The 19,463-nt window shown below is 50.8% G+C and overlaps 1 protein-coding gene across 1 annotated transcript in view; it reads right to left on the reverse strand.

Moving 5' to 3' along the window:
- PIK3C2A (phosphatidylinositol-4-phosphate 3-kinase catalytic subunit type 2 alpha) overlaps positions 1 to 15,954 on the reverse strand; it is a 62,036-nt gene extending 46,082 nt beyond the window's left edge. Inside the window, exons 1-2 of the mRNA XM_040410513.1 lie at positions 15,876 to 15,954; positions 1,266 to 1,277 (exon numbers count right to left, since the gene is read on the reverse strand). The gene's annotated coding sequence lies outside the window, so the exon portion shown is untranslated. The remainder of the gene's footprint in view (positions 1 to 1,265; positions 1,278 to 15,875) is intronic.
- Positions 15,955 to 19,463: the final 3,509 nt, after the last annotated feature.

Here is a 19,463-nt window from a genome sequence, read left to right on the forward strand (position 1 = left end):
CCCCCTCCTCACATACTGGTCACTGTCCCCCTCACCCTTCTCCACCCCACATACCGGTCACTGCCCCCTGCCCTCCCCCACACATACCGTACCAGTCACTGTCCCCCCCCCCTCCTCCTTACATACCGTACCAGTCACTGCCCCCCCCTCCTCCTTACATACCGATCACTGTCCCCCCCCATACCAGTCACTGTCCCCCCTATCTCCCCCTCACATACCGGTCACTGTCCCCCCTCCACTCCCCCTCACATACCGGTCACTGTCCCCCCTCCATCTCCCCCTCACATACCGGTCACTGTCCCCCCTCCATCTCCCCCTCACATACCGATCACTGTCCCCCCCCCCTCCTCCTCACATACCGGTCACTGTCCCCCCCATCTACCCCTCACATACCGATCACTGTCCCCCCCCTCCTCCTCACATACCGGTCACTGTCCCCCCCATCTACCCCTCACATACCGGTCACTGTCCCCCCCATCTCCCCCTCACATACCGGTCACTGTCCCCCCCCCCCCCCTCCTCCTTACATACCGATCACTGTCCCCCCCCATACCAGTCACTGTCCCCCCTCCACTCCCCCTCACATACCGGTCACTGCCCCCCCCCCATACCGGTCACTGTCCCCCCCCCCTCCTCCTCACATACCGGTCACTGTCCCCCCCATCTACCCCTCACATACCGATCACTGTCCCCCCCCCTCCTCCTCACATACCGGTCACTGTCCCCCCCATCTACCCCTCACATACCGGTCACTGTCCCCCCCATCTCCCCCTCACATACCGGTCACTGTCCCCCCCATCTCCCCCTCACATACCGGTCACTGTCCCCCCTCCACTCCCCCTCACATACCGGTCACTGCCCCCCCCCCCCATACCGGTCACTGTCCCCCCCCCATCTCCCCCTCACATACCGGTCACTGCCCCCCCCCATACCGGTCACTGTCCCCCCCCCATCTCCCCCTCACATACCGGTCACTGTCCCCCCTCCATCTCCCCCTCACATACCGGTCACTGTCGTCGTCCCCCATCTCCCCCTCACATACCGGTCACTGTCCCCCCCCCCCATACCGGTCACTGCCCCCCCCCCCCCATACCGGTCACTGCCCCCCCCCCCCATACCGGTCACTGCCCCCCCCCCCCATCTCCCCCTCACATACCGGTCACTGTCGTCCCCCCCATCTCCCCCTCACATACCAGTCACTGTCCCCCATCTCCCCCTCACATACCGGTCACTGTCCCCCATCTCCCCATCACCCCCTCACATACCGGTCACTCTCTCTCGGGTAGATGCTAGAGTGGAGTTGTTAGAACGAGGTCTGTGACGTCACTGGTCACATGCTCCTTCATGGTCACATGGTCAAGTGTGGGAAGTGCTTATAAACCCAGACTGCAGGAGCTTGTGAAGGAGGAGGAGCTGTGTGTGCCTGGATGTGCTGCAGAGCTAGAGTCCATAGGAGCGCATACATGAGGAGGCAGGTTACAGATCTGTGAAGGGAGGGGGCATGTGGTGTATTCTGGGGACATGGGGGGGGTTAATCTGTGAGGGGGCATGTGGTGTATTCTGGGGACATGGGGGGGGTTAATCTGTGAGGGGGGCATGTGGTATATTCTGGGGACATGGGGGGGGGTTAATCTGTGAGGGGGGCATGTGGTATATTCTGGGGACATGGGGGGGGGTTAATCTGTGAGGGGGGCATGTGGTATATTCTGGGGACATGGGGGGGTTAATCTGTGAGTGGGGCATGTGGTGTATTCTAGGGACATGGGGGGGTTAATCTGTGAGGGGGGCATGTGGTGTATTCTGGGGCCATGAGGGTGCATATCTGTGTGGGGGGGTCGTCATGCAGTGTATTCTGGTACCATGAGGGTGCAGATCTGTGGGGGGGGGGAGGGGGTCAATCTGTGAGGGGGGGGCATGTGGTGTATTCTAGCGCCATGAGGGTGCAGATCTATGGGGGGGGCATGTGGGTGTATTCTGGCGCCATGAGGGTGCAGATCTATGGGGGGGGGGGCATGTGGGTGTATTCTGGCGCCATGAGGGTGCAGATCTATGGGGGGGGGGGGGCATGTGGGTGTATTCTGGCGCCATGAGGGTGCAGATCTATGGGGGAGGGGGGCATGTGGGTGTATTCTGGCGCCATGAGGGTGCATATCTGTGTGTGGGGGTCAATCTCCAAGGGGGGGGGGTCATGTAGTGTATTCTGGTACCTTGAGGGTGCAGATCTGTGGGGGGGGGGGGCATGTGGTGTATTCTGGGGTCATTAGGGTGAAGATTTATGGGGGGGGCATGTGGGTGTATTCTGGGGGCATGAGGGTGCAGATCTATGGGGGGGGGGCATGTGGGTGTATTCTGGAGCCATGAGGGTGCAGATCTGTGTGGGGGGGGTCAATCTCCAAGGGGGGGGGGGGGTGTCATGTAGTGTATTCTGGTACCATGAGGGTGCAGATCTGTGGGGGGAGGGGGGTCAATCTGTGAGGGGGGGGGGGCATGTGGTGTATTCTGGTGCCATGAGGGTGCAGATCTATGGGGGGGCATGTGGTGTATTCTGGTGCCATGAGGGTGCAGATCTATGGGGGGGCGGCATGTGGGTGTATTCTGGTGCCATGAGGGTGCAGATCTATGGGGGGCGGCATGTGGGTGTATTCTGGTGCCATGAGGGTGCAGATCTATGGGGGGAGGCATGTGGGTGTATTCTGGTGCCATGAGGGTGCAGATCTATGGGGGGGCGGCATGTGGGTGTATTCTGGGGGGCATAAGGGTGCAGATCTATGGGGTGGGGGGCATGTGGGTGTATTCTGGGGGGCATAAGGGTGCAGATCTATGGGGTGGGGGGGCATGTGGGTGTATTCTGGCACCATGAGGGTGCAGATCTATGGGGGGGGGGGGCATGTGGGTGTATTCTGGCACCATGAGGGTGCAGATCTATGGGGTGGGGGGGCATGTGGGTGTATTCTGGCACCATGAGGGTGCAGATCTATGGGGTGGGGGGGCATGTGGGTGTATTCTGGCACCATGAGGGTGCAGATCTATGGGGTGGGGGGGCATGTGGGTGTATTCTGGCACCATGAGGGTGCAGATCTGTGGGGGGGGGGCATGTGGGTGTATTCTGGGGGCATGAGGGTGCAGATCTATGGGGGGGCGTACATGTGGGTGTATTCTGGCACCATGAGGGTGCAGATCTATGGGGGGGGGCATGTGGTGTATTCTGGGGCCCATGAGGGTGCAGATCTATGGGGGGGGGGGGGGCATGTGGTGTATTCTGGGGCCATGAGGGTGTAGGTCTGTGAGGGGGTTATGGGGTGGGTCATTCTGGTAGGGGGGCATGTGGTGTAGTCTGTTACCATGAGGGTGCATATCTCTGTGGGGGGGGGGGCATGTGGGTGTATTCTGGGGGGCATAAGGGTGCAGATCTATGGGGTGGGGGGGCATGTGGGTGTATTCTGGCACCATGAGGGTGCAGATCTATGGGGTGGGGGGGCATGTGGGTGTATTCTGGCACCATGAGGGTGCAGATCTATGGGGTGGGGGGGCATGTGGGTGTATTCTGGCACCATGAGGGTGCAGATCTATGGGGTGGGGGGGCATGTGGGTGTATTCTGGCACCATGAGGGTGCAGATCTGTGGGGGGGGGGGCATGTGGGTGTATTCTGGGGGCATGAGGGTGCAGATCTATGGGGGGGCGTACATGTGGGTGTATTCTGGCACCATGAGGGTGCAGATCTATGGGGGGGGGGCATGTGGTGTATTCTGGGGCCCATGAGGGTGCAGATCTATGGGGGGGGGGGGGGGCATGTGGTGTATTCTGGGGCCATGAGGGTGTAGGTCTGTGAGGGGGTTATGGGGTGGGTCATTCTGGTAGGGGGGCATGTGGTGTAGTCTGTTACCATGAGGGTGCATATCTCTGTGGGGGGGGGGGGGTGTCAATCTCAAAGGGGGGGGGGTCGTCATGTAGTGTATTCTGGTACCATGAGGGTGCAGATCTGTGGGGGGGGGGGGTCAATCTGTGAGGGGGGCATGTGGTGTATTCTGGGGACATGAGGGTGCAGATCTATGGGGGGGGGGCATGTGGGTGTATTCTGGGGGCATAAGGGTGCAGATCTATGGGGGGGGCATGTGGTGTATTCTGGGGCCATGAGGGTGCATATCTGTGTGGGGGGGTCAATCTCCAAGGGGGGGGGGGTCATGTAGTGTATTCTGGTACCATGAGGGTGCAGATCTGTGGGGGGGGGGGGGGCATGTGGTGTATTCTGGGGTCATTAGGGTGAAGATTTATGGGGGGGGGGGCATGTGGTGTATTCTGGCGCCATGAGGGTGCAGATCTATGGGGGGGGGGGGCATGAGGGTGTATTCTGGTGCCATGAGGGTGCAGATCTATGGGGGGGGGGGCATGTGGGTGTATTCTGGGGGCATAAGGGTGCAGATCTATGGGGGGGGGGGCATGTGGGTGTATTCTGGAGCCATGAGGGTGCATATCTGTGTGGGGGGGGTCAATCTCCAAGGGGGGGGTCATGCAGTGTATTCTGGTACCATGAGGGTGCAGATCTGTGGGGGGGGGAGGGGGGCATGTGGTGTATTCTGGGGACATGAGGGTGCAGATCTATGGGGGGGGCATGAGGGTGCAGATCTATGGGGGGGCATGTGGTGTATTCTGGGGACATGAGGGTGCAGATCTATGGGGGGGCATGTGGTGTATTCTGGGGTCATTAGGGTGAAGATCTATGGGGGGGTCAATCTGTGAGGGGGGGGCATGTGGTGTAATCTGGGGACATGAGGGTGCAGATCTATGGGGGGGGCATGAGGGTGCAGATCTATGGGGGGGGCATGAGGGTGAAGATCTATGGGGGGGCATGTGGGTGTATTCTGGCGCCATGAGGGTGCAGATCTATGGGGGGGGGGCATGTGGGTGTATTCTGGGGGCATAAGGGTGCAGATCTATGGGGGGCATGTGGGTGTATTCTGGCGACATGAGGGTGCAGATCTATGGGGGGGCGGGCATGTGGGTGTATTCTGGAGCCATGAGGGTGCAGATCTATGGGGGGGGGGGCATGTGGTGTATTCTGGGGCTATGAGGGTGCATATCTGTGGGGGGGAGGGGGTCAATCTGTGAGGGGGGGGGCATGTGGTGTATTCTGGGGACATGAGGGTGCAGATCTATGGGGGGGGCATGTGGTGTATTCTGGCGCCATGAGGGTGCAGATCTATTTCGGGGGGGCATGTGGGTGTATTCTGGCGCCATGAGGGTGCAGATCTATTTCGGGGGGGCATGTGGGTGTATTCTGGCGCCATGAGGGTGCAGATCTATGGGGGGGGGGGGGGCATGTGAGTTTATTCTGGGGGGCATGTGGGTGCAGATCTATGGGGGGGGGGCGGGCATGTGGGTGTATTCTGGCACCATGAGGGTGCAGATCTATGGGGTGGGGGGGCATGTGGTGTATTCTGGGGACATGGGGGGGTTAATCTGTGAGGGGGGTGTATTCTGGGGACATGGCGGGTTAATCTGTGAGGGGGCATGTGGTGTATTATGGGGGGGTTAATCTGAGGGGGCATGTGGTGTATTCTGGGGACATGGAGGGGTTAATCTGTGAGGGGGGTGTATTCTGGGGACATGGGGGGTTAATCTGTGAGGGGGCACGTGGTGTATTATGGGGGGGGTTAATCTGTGAGGGGGCATGTGGTGTATTCTGGGGACATGGAGGGGTTAATCTGTGAGGGGGGCATGTGGTGTATTCTGGGGCCCATGAGGGTGTAGGTCTGTGAGGGGGTTATGGGGTGGGTCAGTCTGGTAGGGGGGCATGTGGTGTAGTCTGTTACCATGAGGGTGCATATCTCTGTGTGTGGGGGGGGGGGGGGGGTCATGTAGTGTATTCTGGTACCATGAGGGTGCAGATCTATGGGGGGGCATGTGGTGTATTCTGGGGTCATTAGGGTGAAGATCTATGGGGGGGGGTCAATCTGAGGGGGGGGCATGTGGTGTATTCTGGGGACATGAGGGTGCAGATCTGTGAGGGGGGGCATGTGGTGTATTCTGGGGACATGAGGGTGCAGATCTGTGAGGGGTGGGGCATGTGGTGTATTCTGGGGACATGAGGGTGCAGATCTGTGAGGGGGGGCATGTGGTGTATTCTGGGGACATGAGGGTGCAGATCTGTGAGGGGGGGGGGCATGTGGTGTATTCTGTGGACATGAGGGTGCAGATCTGTGAGGGGGGGGCATGTGGGTGTATTCTGGGGGCATAAGGGTGCAGATCTGTGAGGGGTGGGGCATGTGGTGTATTCTGGGGACATGAGGGTGCAGATCTGTGAGGGGGGGCATGTGGTGTATTCTGGGGACATGAGGGTGCAGATCTGTGAGGGGGGGGGGGCATGTGGTGTATTCTGTGGACATGAGGGTGCAGATCTGTGAGGGGGGGGCATGTGGGTGTATTCTGGGGGCATAAGGGTGCAGATCTATGGGGGGGCATGTGGGTGTATTCTGGAGCCATGAGGGTGCATATCTGTGTGTGGGGGGGGGTCATGCAGTGTATTCTGGTACCATGAGGGTGCAGATCTGTGGGGGGGGGAGGGGGTCAATCTGTGAGGGGGGGGGGGGCATGTGGTGTATTCTGGGGACATGAGGGTGCAGATCTGTGAGGGGGGGGGGGCATGTGGTGTATTCTGGGGACATGAGGGTGCAGATCTGTGAGGGGGGGGGGGAGCATGTGGTGTATTCTGGGGACATGAGGGTGAAGATTTACGGGGTGGTTATGGGGAGGTCAATCTGTGAGGGGGGTGGGTGTGGTGTATTCTGGGAACATGAGGATGCAGATCTGTGGGAGGGGGGCTTTATGGGGTGTTTCGGAGAGGGGGCAGATAATAAGGGGGGGTGTAAGCCTCTGTGTATGGGGCTGGGTGTATCTTGTAGCTGCTGTGTGGTAACATTGATGTGTATTCACCCAATAGATTTTGTTCTTGAGAGCAGAATGGCAGAGCAGAGGGGTTGCCATCCAGCAGAGCCGGAGGAGACGAGCCCCCCAGTGCCCCTCGCTGTACAGTCTGATAGCAGGCGGTATGCTGTATGCAGCACTACACACTATATAGAAGGGCTTGTTGTGTCACTGCTTGTCATGTCTAGGTGGCAGTCAGTAAACAGAATCTGTCCTAAAGACACCGCAGGATTGTGTCAGAAGAGCTGAAGTCCCGTGTAGGGATGTAATCGATTATAACGACGAATCCAGTTATCGAATAATCGTCCGATTCGTTGCTATGCGGGCGGTTTACTTTAAAGAGGACCTTTCACCGATTCTTACCCTATGAACTAACTATACAGATATGTAGAGCGGCGCCCGGGGATCTCACTGCACTTACTATTATCCCCGGGCGCTGCTCCGTTCTCCTGCTATGCCCTCCGGTATCTCCGCTCACTAAGTTATAGTAGGCGGAGATACCAGTCCCTAAGTTATGGTAGGCGGAGTCTGCCCTAGCGCTGGCCAATCGCATCGCAGAGCTCACAGCCTGGGAGGTTATTTTCTCCCAGGCTGTGAGCTCTGCAATGCGATTGGCCAGCGCTAGGGCAGACTCCGCTTACCATAACTTGGGAAACGGAGATACCGGAGGGCATAGCAGGAGAACGGAGCGGCGCCCGGGGATAATAGTAAGTGCAGAGAGATCCCCGGGCGCCGCTCCACATGTATGTATACTTGGTTCATAGGGTAAGAATCGGTGAAAGGTCCACTTTAAGTCACTGCATCTTTATTTCACCTTACAATGACGCTCCAGTAACGGGCAGAGCGGACGGCGGTGTAACGTCACTTACTCATGTGACGCGCCTGCTCCGCCTCCTTCATTCATAAAGTGGGCGGAGCAGGTGCGTCTTGTGAGTGACGTTACGCCGCCGTCAGCTCTGCCTGTTACTGGAGCGTCAATGTAAGGTAAAATAAAGATGCTGTGAGCAGCGGGGCCGGGGCTGTTATGGGGGGGGGGGGAAATCGGTCTATGGCACTGCTATGGGGAGGGGGGGATGGGTCTATGGCACTGTTATGGGAGGGGGATCTGGGCACAGGACCCCCTCTCCATAACAGCGCCACCCACAGGACCCCCTCTCCATAAGTGTCGTCCACAATTTGTTTTAATATGGCCTTTGAACATAATTTTTCAAGTAAAATCATATAAACCTCTCTGTTTTGTAATTTGTGTTTTTTTTTTTTTTTTTTTTCCCGATCGATTAAATTATCGACAACTAATCGTTTATTCAAATAATGGTTAGCTGCAGCCCTCGTCCTGTGTAAGCACCTTAGCTGGGATTCAAATTGGTGATGTCAGCTTAACGGCATAGCAGTGTTTCTATGGCGGTGCGGGTGCGTTCCAGTGTGCCATTGGCACTTGTGTAATTCCCCTGGATTCAGATGGCATAATGGCGGTGCCCATGGGCCCATACACCACAGTGTCTAGACTCCGGCCTTACAGCAGACACAGGCTAGCCCTAGTTTGGAAGCAGTGTCCTAAATGTGCTGTCCTAATCCAGCCTTGCTTCTCTACCTTTAGGGCGCCCATACTCTAGGCTTAGGGCGCCTGACCCCACTAGGCCACACCTGAACATGTTAGGCAATACTCCCTCCGATTCCGCAGCCAATGCAAAATAAACTTCATGTCACCTGCTGTGGAGAGATGGTGACTCTCCCTGCACAGGGCTGCTGTATGAGAGGGAGCTGAGTCCATTCCGTCAGACGGAGGACAGGGAGCCTAAAACTGGACCTCTGGCCGCCCTACTTTACCCGCTGAAGTAGCAAACAGCCTGAAAGTTTGTTACAGACCAGATAAGCGCACTGTGAATACAGCGACTGAACTTGGCCTAAAAACGACATCCCTCGTATTTCAGTCACTTCAGCTGTCTTGCGTATGGAGGCAGGGTTACCAGGAACAATAGGCAAATAGCCAATTTTATATACTTAAAGTATCATTAACTTTATTTTTTATTTGTTGTAGGTAAACAAACTGATCAAATTGGTGAAAGTGGCATAACTTGTCTCATATGCAAATCTGTATTTAATGTATAAAACTGTAAATGGTTCTGAAATGTAGGTAACAAACACTTCAACTGTTTCTCACTTTTTTCTCTTTGGTGTTGGGGGGGGCTGAAAATAGACAACTAAATTTTATTATTGGTCTCTCAGAACATGTCATCAATTTACATTAAGGTGCAGTGTTCTCCGATATACAGACGCCCTGCAGTTATATCTATGCACACACAGGAAAAATGGTATTTATTGAAAAGTTTTTAAATAAAGCATATATTTAATCAAGTATGTGACTTTAATTTGTGTGTGTGTGTGTGTGTGTGTGTATATATATGTGTGTGTGTGTGTGTATATATATATATATATAATCATACACACAGGGAGTGCAGAATTATTAGGCAAGTTGTATTTTTGAGGATTAATTTTATTATTGAAAAACAACCATGTTCTGAATGAACCCAAAAAACTCATTAATATCAAAGCTGAATATTTTTGGAAGTAGTTTTTAGTTTGAGCTATTTTAGGGGGATATCTGTGTGTGCAGGTGACTATTACTGTCCATAATTATTAGGTAACTTAACAAAAAGCAAATATATACCCTTTTCAATTATTTATTTTTACCAGTGAAACCAATATAACATCTCAACATTCACAAATATACATTTCTGACATTCAAAAACAAATCAGTGACCAATATAACAACCTTTCTTTGCAAGGACACTCAAAAGCCTGCCATCCATGGATTCTGTCAGTGTTTTGATCTGTTCACCATCAACATTGCGTGCAGCAGCAACCACAGCCTCCCAGACACTGTTCAGAGAGGTGTACTGTTTTCCCTCCTTGTAAATCTCACATTTGATGATGGACCACAGGTTCTCAATGGGGTTCAGATCAGGTGAACAAGGAGGCCATGTCATTAGATTTTCTTCTTTTATACCCTTTCTTGCCAGCCACGCTGTGGAGTACTTGGACGCGTGTGATGGAGCATTGTCCTGCATGAAAATCATGTTTTTCTTGAAGGATGCAGACTTCTTCCTGTACCACTGCTTGAAGAAGGTGTCTTCCAGAAACTGGCAGTAGGACTGGGAGTTGAGCTTGACTCTATCCTCAACCCGAAAAGGCCCCACAAGCTCATCTTTGATGATACCAGCCCAAACCAGTACTCCACCTCCACTTTGCTGGCGTCTGAGTCGGACTGGAGCTCTCTCCCCTTTACCAATCCAGCCACGGGCCCATCAAGACTCACTCTCATTTCATCAGTCCATAAAACCTTATAAAAATCAGTCTTGAGATATTTCTTGGCCCAGTCTTGACGTTTCAGCTTGTGTGTCTTGTTCAGTGGTGGTCGTCTTTCAGCCTTTCTTACCTTGGCCATGTCTCTGAGTATTGCACACCTTGTGCTTTTGGGCACTCCAGTGATGTTGCAGCTCTGAAATATGGCCAAACTGGTGGCATCTTGGCAGCTGCACGCTTGACTTTTCTCAGTTCATGGGCAGTTATTTTGCGCCTTGGTTTTTCCACACGCTTCTTGCGACCCTGTTGACTATTTTGAATGAAACGCTTGATTGTTCGATGATCACGCTTCAGAAGCTTTGCAATTTTAAGAGTGCTGCATCCCTCTGCAAGATATCTCACTATTTTTTACTTTTCTGAGCCTGTCAAGTCCTTCTTTTGACCCATTTTGCCAAAGGAAAGGAAGTTGCCTAATAATTATGCACACCTAATATAGGGTGTTAATGTCATTAGACCACACCCCTTCTCATTACAGAGATGCACATCACCTTATATGCTTAATTGGTAGTAGGCTTTCGAGCCTATACAGCTTGGAGTAAGACAACATGCATAAAGAGGATGATGTGGTCAAAATACTCATTTGCCTAATAATTCTGCACGCAGTGTATGTATATATATATATATATATATATATATTATAAAGGAATGGACATTAGACCAGTGGAAATCTGTGCTTTTGGTCTGATGAGTCCAAATTTGAGATCTTTGGTTCAATCACCGTGTCTTTGTGCGACGCAGAAAAGGTGAACGGATGGACTCTACATGCCTGGTTCCCACCGTGAAGCATGGAGGTGTGATGGTGTGGGGGGGCTTTGCTGGTGACACTGTTGGGAATTTATTCAAAATTGAAGGCATACTGAACCAGCATGGCTACCACAGCATCTTGCAGCGGCATGCTATTCCATCCGGTTTGCGTTTAGTTGGACCATCATTTATTTTTCAACAGGACAATGACCCCAAACACACCTCCAGGCTGTGTAAGGGCTATTTGACCATGAAGGAGAGTGATGGGGTGCTGCGCCAGATGACCTGGCCTCCACAGTCACCGGACCTGAACCCAATCGAGATGGTTTGGGGGTGAGCTGGACCGCAGAGTGAAGGCAAAAGGGCCAACAAGTGCTAAGCATCTCTGGGAACTCCTTCAAGACTGTTGGAAGACCATTTCGAGTGACTACCTCTTGAAGCTCATGAAGAGAATGCCAAGAGTGTGCAAAGCAGTAATCAAAGCAAAAGGTGGCTACTTTGAAGAACCTAGAATATGACATATTTTCAGTTGTTTCACGCTACCAACCTGACTCCCAGTCCAAAGAAATCCAGCCCATACAACTTTGACCAATCTCCAGCAAGCTATGCCTTACTGATGCAGTGCTTTTCTGCATTTCAGCTACCTCACCCAGTGAGACTGAACCACCAGGTGAGATACACCCCCAAGTTCACATCACCAAAATATATATATATCAAATTGCAATAGGGCCCATACAGAACACCCACATATTCTTCTGCCCACTACATGGTAACCAGAGCTCTGAAAATTGGCAGGAATGGAGGGTGAGGTGGTAGAGGAGGCCAACTGCACACCCGCCTCACACTACATTCGTATAACATTTTATGTGAAATAAAAGAAAATGGTGGGGGGTGAGGCTCTTTTCTATGGAAAGGTTTTTAATCAGTTTTTGATATCTGCAGCATGAAGACAAGCTTCAGATATCAAACACTCAGTGGCATCAGATTGCATAGAAAAAATATACAAGAAAAAAATAAAGGTAAATTCTTAATAGTAAAACTATTTACTTAATTGAGAATGTAAGGAATTTAATAACATCAAGAACAGGAGAACCTCTTCCTAACAACTCCTCCTCCGTTCTAGCTTTATAGTTATTGAGCAGGCTAGATTTATGACCTTGGGGGGGAGGGGTTATGGGACCTCCTGCTAACAACTCCATTCTAGCATGCTCCACGCTGAACAGGCTAGAATACTGAGACTAGGATGGAGTTGTTAGAAGGTCCCGTAAACCCCCCCCCCCCGAAGTCAGAAATCTAGTCTGCTCACTAACTATGAAGCAGGCTAGAATGGAGTTGTTAGGATGCGGTTCTCCTGTTCTTGATATTAAATTCTTTACATTCTCAAGGAAACTTTTTTAGAACAATGATTCCAAGAGGAGGAACTCCTTCTAAAAACGCTACAGCTTATACTACTGGCTTCTGACCTCTACAGCTTATATTACTGATAATAGAGGAGGACCTCCTAACACAGGCATCCTCCAACTACGGCCCTCCAGCTGTTGCAAAACTACAACTCCCAGCATGTCCGAACAGCCTACAGGTATCAGCCTATAGCAGGGCATTATGGGAGGTGTAGTTTTACAACAGCTGGAGGGCCGCAGTTGGAGGATGCCTGTTCTAACACCTCTACTGCTTATATTACTGATAATAGAGGAGGACGTCCTTCTAACAACTCCATTCTAGCTGATTCTATAGTGAACGGGCTAGATTACTGACTCCAGGAGGAGGACCTCCTTCTAACACCTCTACAGCTTATATTACTGATAATAGAGGAGGACCTCCTTCTAACACCTCTACAGCTTATATTACTGATAGTAGAGGAGGACCTCCTTCTAATACCTCTACAGCTTATATTACTGATAGTAGAGGAGGACCTTCTTCTAACAACTCCATTCTAGCTGATTCTCTAGTGAACAGGCTAGATTACTGACTCCAGGATGAGGACCTCCTTCTGCCCACTCCATTCTAGCCTGCTCTGTATAGAAAAGACTAGATTACTGACTCCAGGATGAGGACCTCCTTCTAACACCTCTACAGGTTATATTACTGATAATAGAGGAGGACCTCCCTCTAACACCTCTGCAGCTTATATTACTGATAATAGAGGAGGACCTCCTTCTAATACCTCTGCAGCTTCTAGCAATAATAGAGGAGCACCTCCTTCTAACAACTCCATTCTAGCTGATTCTATAGTGAACAGGCTAGATTACTGACTCCAGGATGAGGACCTCCTTCTGCCCACTCTATTCTAGCCTGCTCTGTATAGAAAAGACTAGATTACTGACTCCAGGATGAGGACCTCCTTCTAACACCTCTGCAGCTTATATTACTGATAATAGAGGAGGACCTCCTTCTAACACCTCTGCAGCTTATATTACTGATAATAGAGGAGGACCTCCTTCTAATACCTCTGCAGCTTCTAGCAATAATAGAGGAGCACCTCCTTCTAACAACTCCATTCTAGCTGATTCTATAGTGAACAGGCTAGATTACTGACTCCAGGATGAGGACCTCCTTCTAACACCTCTGCAGCTTCTAGCAATGATAATAGAGGAGCACCTCCTTAACAACTCCATTCTAGCTGATTCTATAGTGAACAGGCTAGATTACTGACTCCTGAAGGAGGACCTCCTTCTAAAATCTCTAAAGCTTATATTACTGATAATAGAGGAGGACCTCCTTCTAACACCTCTACAGCTTATATTACTGATAATAGAGGAGCACCTCTTTCTAACAACTCCATTCTAGCTGATTCTATAGTGAACGGGCTAGATTACTGACTCCAGGAGGAGGACCTCCTTTTAACATCTCTCCAGCTTATATTAATGATAGTAGAGGAGGACCTCCTAACAACTCTGCAGCTTCTAGCAATGATAATAGAGGAGGACCTCCATCTAACACCTCTGCAGCTTCTAGCAATGATAATAGAGGAGGGCCTCCTTCTAACAACTCTATTCTAGCTGATTCTATAGTGAACAGGCTAGATTACTGACTCCAGGAGGAGGACCTCTTACTAACAACTCTACAGCTTATATTACTGATAATAGAGAAGGACCTCCTGCTAACAACTCCATTCGAATATATTACTGACTACAAAGTGTGGACCTCCTCCTAACAACTGCATGTTAGGGCCCATGCACACAGACGTGTGCCTTCCGAGACATAGCGTTCATGAGTAGGCCATATGTCCTAGAGCGGCATCAATCATGTCCCATGATAATACGAGTCTGGGGCGGTAGTCCCGTGGGTGGCCCGACGTGCACTGCGTTATAGTAAACTATGAAGCTATGCGCTCTGGGACATATGCCCTGCTCACGGACTGTATATCTCAGATGGCATATGTTTATGTGCATGGACCCTTATTAGAATAGTGGGAGAAATAAGGTTCTCCTTCTGGAGCCAGTAATATGGTAGAATAGGAATGTTAGGAGGAGGGCCTCCTGGAGCCAGTAGGATATGCTTTAGAGGTGTTAGAAGGAGGTCCTCCTCCTGGAGTCAGTAATCTAGCCTGTTCACTATAGAATCAGCTAGAATGGAGTTGTTAGAAGGAGGTCCTCCTCTATTATCATTGCTAGAAGCTGCAGAGGTGTTAGAAGGAGGTCCTCCTCTACTATCAGTAATATAAGATGTAGAGATATTAGAAGAAGGTCCTCCTCCTGGAGTCAGTAACCTAGTCTTTTCTATACAGAGCCGGCTAGAATGGAGTGGGCAGAAGGAGGTCCTCCTGTATTTGCTGTGGCTTATTGAGTTAATATTGGTCCTCTCTGAGAAGTCCTTAATCTAGTCGGCTGTGGCAGATAAAACGGTGAAATTAAAATACATGAAGGGTGTGCTCATGTGGTCGGCGTGGTTTTAGAAGTGGCATTTTGATTGACACTTGTGTGTTTTATTGGCAAAACCACACAGCCATTAATGAGAGTGTTAACAGAAAATGGCCGCGCTGTGTGAACACAACTGTAAAACTCTGAATTTGATCATGTCGGCTAAGAATTACATCATTGGTGTAGGAAATTATAAACCAGTCGGGCCACCCCTCCCCCGCCATTCCTCCTTATTTAGAACTGGTGTAAGTGACTTGGAAGGGGAAGAAGTCTTAGATTTTGCCGCAAATCACCTTTGCGAAAAAATCTGCACAAAAAATACACCAAAAGGTCGTATATATTTGAAAATAAATGACCCCTTAGTTCTATTTTTATGTATTTGTGAAAACAAGCAGAATGGAATTTTTTCTATTGCATCGATAAAAATATATATGAAAAAATTATATAGGAAATTCATAAATGTAGTAAAACAGTTTCCGGAATTAAGAATGCAAAGAATTTATTAAGTAACATGAAGAACAGGAGGACCTCCTCCTAACAACTCCATTCTAGCCTGCTTTCTAGTGAACAGACTAGATTACTGACTCCAGGGGGAGGACCTCCTCCTAACAACTCCATTCTAGCCTGCTCTACACTAAACAGGCTAGAATACTCACTCCAGGGTGAGGACCTCATTGTAACAACTCCATTCTAGCCTGCTCTACACTGAACAAGCTAGATTACTGACTCCAGGGGGAGGACCTCTTTGTAACAACTCCATTCTAGCCTGCTCTACACTGAACAAGCTAGATTACTGACTCCAGGGGGAGGACCTCTTTGTAACAACTCCATTCTAGCCTGCTCTACACTGAACAAGCTAGAATACTCACTCCAGGGTGAGGACCTCATTGTAACAACTCCATTCTAGCCTGCTCTACACTGAACAGGCTAGATTACTGACTCCAGGGGGAGGACCTCATTGTAACAACTCCATTCTAGTCTCAACCCTCTCTCTCGCTTCTCCTATATTCGGCCGGTGTTCTCCGCTAATAGTTCCGCTCTTTCCTCCACTCAACGTCCTGCGCGCTCCCGCATTCCAGCGGCTAATGACGTGCGCGCCTCCGTGTCTCTGCAACGCGCATGGGCTCTGTCTACACTCACTTGCGCCACCTCCTGGAGACTAGGAGAATAGCAGACCGATAAGGTATAGTAGTCTGTGGATGGAAGGCCCGCCCCCTAATTATACTAAATAAAAATGGCCGTTTTAGTCGCCATCCTGAGTCCCTGCTTCCCCAGTGCTCAGGTGGGAAGGTGTCCTGCCGGCAGTCACAGCTGCAGCCCTCACTCAGCCTAGCGGGACTGCTGCCTGACCTGACTGGGCCTGGGGGACAGTCTCACCCCCGAGACCAGTCACCTGTGAGCGAGGGCTCAATGGAAAGATCTGCCGCAGACAGCAAGCTGCAGTGGAGTGCACAGGAAGTCAGCAGCAGTGCACTGCACCTATTGGGGGGGCTGACTGTCCCCAGAGCATGCACACATATTGGGGGGCTGTCCCCAGAGCATGCACACATATTGGGGGGGCTGTCCCCAGAGCATGCACACCCAGGCTCGGACTGGCCCACAGGGGTACAGGGGAATACCCCGGTGGGCCCCTGAGCAAGGTGGGCCCCTAGTCTCCCACCCCCTGCACAAGTGGCATATAACACATTAGACTTACTGGATGTCATACATATATTAAATGTACAGCACCTCAACCAGCCTGTGTTCATATAAAAAACTTGTTAGATTATTTATTATATTTGAATGTACCCATACGGTGGGCCCCCAAAATAAATTTTACTGGTGGGCCCTAGGTACCCCAGTCCGACACTGTGCACACCTATTGGGGGGGCTGTCCCCAGAACATGCACACCTATTGGGGGGTGGGGGGTTGCCGGCAGACAAGGAGGATGTCGTGGTGAAACCGGCAGACAAGGGGGGTAACATTGTCCCCCTAACTAGGGAGTATTACCTACAAGAAGCATGTAGACAGTTGGGAGATACCTCTGTCTATTCCAAACCTTGGAGCAATCCTATCCCTGTGATACAAGTACAACTTTGTGAAATGCTGGCTCGGTACATTGAGGTGGGTTTTTTCACGGCTCGTATCCTGGACCGGCTTGTGCCACCATGCCCCAGAAAACCCACTTGGTACTTCGTACCGGTCCACAAATCGCTGACCCAACCCCCTGGCCGCCCTATTGGGTCAGTGACAGAACCCTTATCAAAATACCTGGACTGGCTTTTGAGGCCGCTCTTGATAATATTTGCGCTGACGGAAGCGTTGACGGCGTTCCCGTGGCCGGAGGATTTTAACTTGGTGTCCCTTGACGTTGAGAGCCTCTACACCCGCGTACCACACCTTGGGGGTGTTCAGGCCGCCATGAAAGTTTTGAGCAAAACCACCAGGAGCGACATCTATTGTACCTTCATCCGGGAAGTGCTGGGTTTCGTGCTTACCAATAATGTCTTTATCTTTGGGGGATGCTGGTACCGGCAGATCTACGGCCATGGGGACACCGGTGTCCTGTACATTTGCTAATCTATACCTGGCGGTCTTTGAGGACCGTTATGTCTTCTCCACCTCTAACCCATATTTGCAGCACAAAAAGCTATTTTTACGCTACGTGGATGACGTCTTTATGGTGGGGCAGGGTCCGAGGCTGGTGTGTGAGGAGTTTGTCCAATTCTTAAAGGACTATAATGAAATTCACATTGAACTTTGGGGGCACCACTTTGGATTTCCTCGACTGCACTCTCGCCACCACCGGTTTTCGAAAACCCACAGCCACTAACTCGCTGCTCCATTGCGACAGTTACCATCCACGTAGCGTGAAACAGGCGGTCCCTTATGGACAACGTATACGTCTCAAGCGTATAACCGCACAGAAGTAGGGAATAGGAAGCGGGAACTAAAAGAGAGAGACTCTCAGACAGAGGTTCCCGGAGTCAGAACCGGACGCAGCTTTGGAGAGAGCAGGCAGCCGCTTACACGGGGGAAATATAGAAGAAACACCGTTCCAACAGTTCTAGAAGAAAGGTCACTAATAGGTTTGCATTTGCTTTCAAATATAGTCCCCTCCTAGCGGACACCATCAGACAGGTGAGATACAAAAACTGGGACATCCTCAAAAATGAGGATTTAGCACAGAATAAACCACTTATCACATTTAAAAGGTGCCACACAATAAAGGATAAACTAGTAAGGGCGAATGCACGCGGCCAAGAGCGGTCCGTGGTATGCCGGGCTGGATTCCTGTTCCTAGCAGGAGCGCATGGCGTCATTGGTTGCTATGACGCCGCGCGCTTCATGCCGCCACTGCTGTACAGTAATACACTATACGAGAGTATTACTGTAGTGCAGCGGCGGCATGAAGCGCACGGCGTCATAGCAACCAATGACGCCGTGCGCTCCTGCTCTGAACAGGAATCCAGCCCGGCATGTCGCGGAACACGGCCGTGTGCATTCGGCCTGAGAAGTAGGCTCAAGGAAAGCAGAACCAGCAATTGGCTCACTGAACGCCTACCCATAGGAAACTATAAGTGCGGTGATTGTTCCTTTTGCCAATATATTAACCAGGGCAAATGCCTATTTTTTGCAGGTATCAAACATGTACTCCGTATGCATTCCGTTTCCGTATTTCCGTTTTGTTGAAAGATAGAACATGTCCTATTATTGCCCGCAAATCACGTTCCCTGGCTCCATTCAAGTCAATGAGTCCACAAAAAAATATAAAAAAATACGGAACACATACGGAAATTCATCCTTATGTCTTCCGTAGCCGTTCCGTTTTTGCGGAACCATCAATTGAAAATGTTATGCCCAGCCCAATTTTTTCTATGTAATTACTGTATATGCCATACCGAAAAACAGAACGGAAACAAAAAACAATGGCACAATCGGCCATTATTGATTCCGCTACCACGGACCACAACGGAATTCGGAATCCATATCGGGATTCTCCTCTAACCGGAAGCCGAACTTTAGACGCCGAACTTAAAACAGAAGTTCGCTCAACACTGATCCTGAACGGTTTCAATAGGTTATTAAATACATTATGTTTCTATCTTTATTGGCAAATGGGGGTGTGGCAGGGGAGGAGCCAGGGCAGGTAGTGGGATGGAGTTAGGGGGCCCAATTCATATTACTGCTATGGGGCCCAATGATTTTTTATGTACACCCCCTCAGTGTGTATATATATATATATTTACAGTTAACCCCGATGTTTTTTCCTACACGAGAGAGGATGAGGAGAGAATTTTTCATTGTCTCCTTCCTATCTGTTCCTTCTATTGTGGATATTAAGAAAAAGTTTGAAACTGAATCAAAACGTTCTATTAATTTGGATCTACACCTGCAAACGTTAAGTGAATATCACCGTCTTCACAGAATACCGAGAGGTATGCGCTCGCACCTGAGACCAGATTTATTTCTGTATAATTCCGAGTTTTGTGCGAGATTTATTCAGATTTCCAACAAATATGCTTTTGACTTTCATCAACCTAGAGGCACGTATACAGGTTCTCACTGAACAACTGCAACATTTGCTACCTAC

This window comes from Bufo bufo, chromosome 10 (assembly GCF_905171765.1).
Source record: "Bufo bufo chromosome 10, aBufBuf1.1, whole genome shotgun sequence".
Classification (NCBI taxonomy): domain Eukaryota; kingdom Metazoa; phylum Chordata; class Amphibia; order Anura; family Bufonidae; genus Bufo; species Bufo bufo.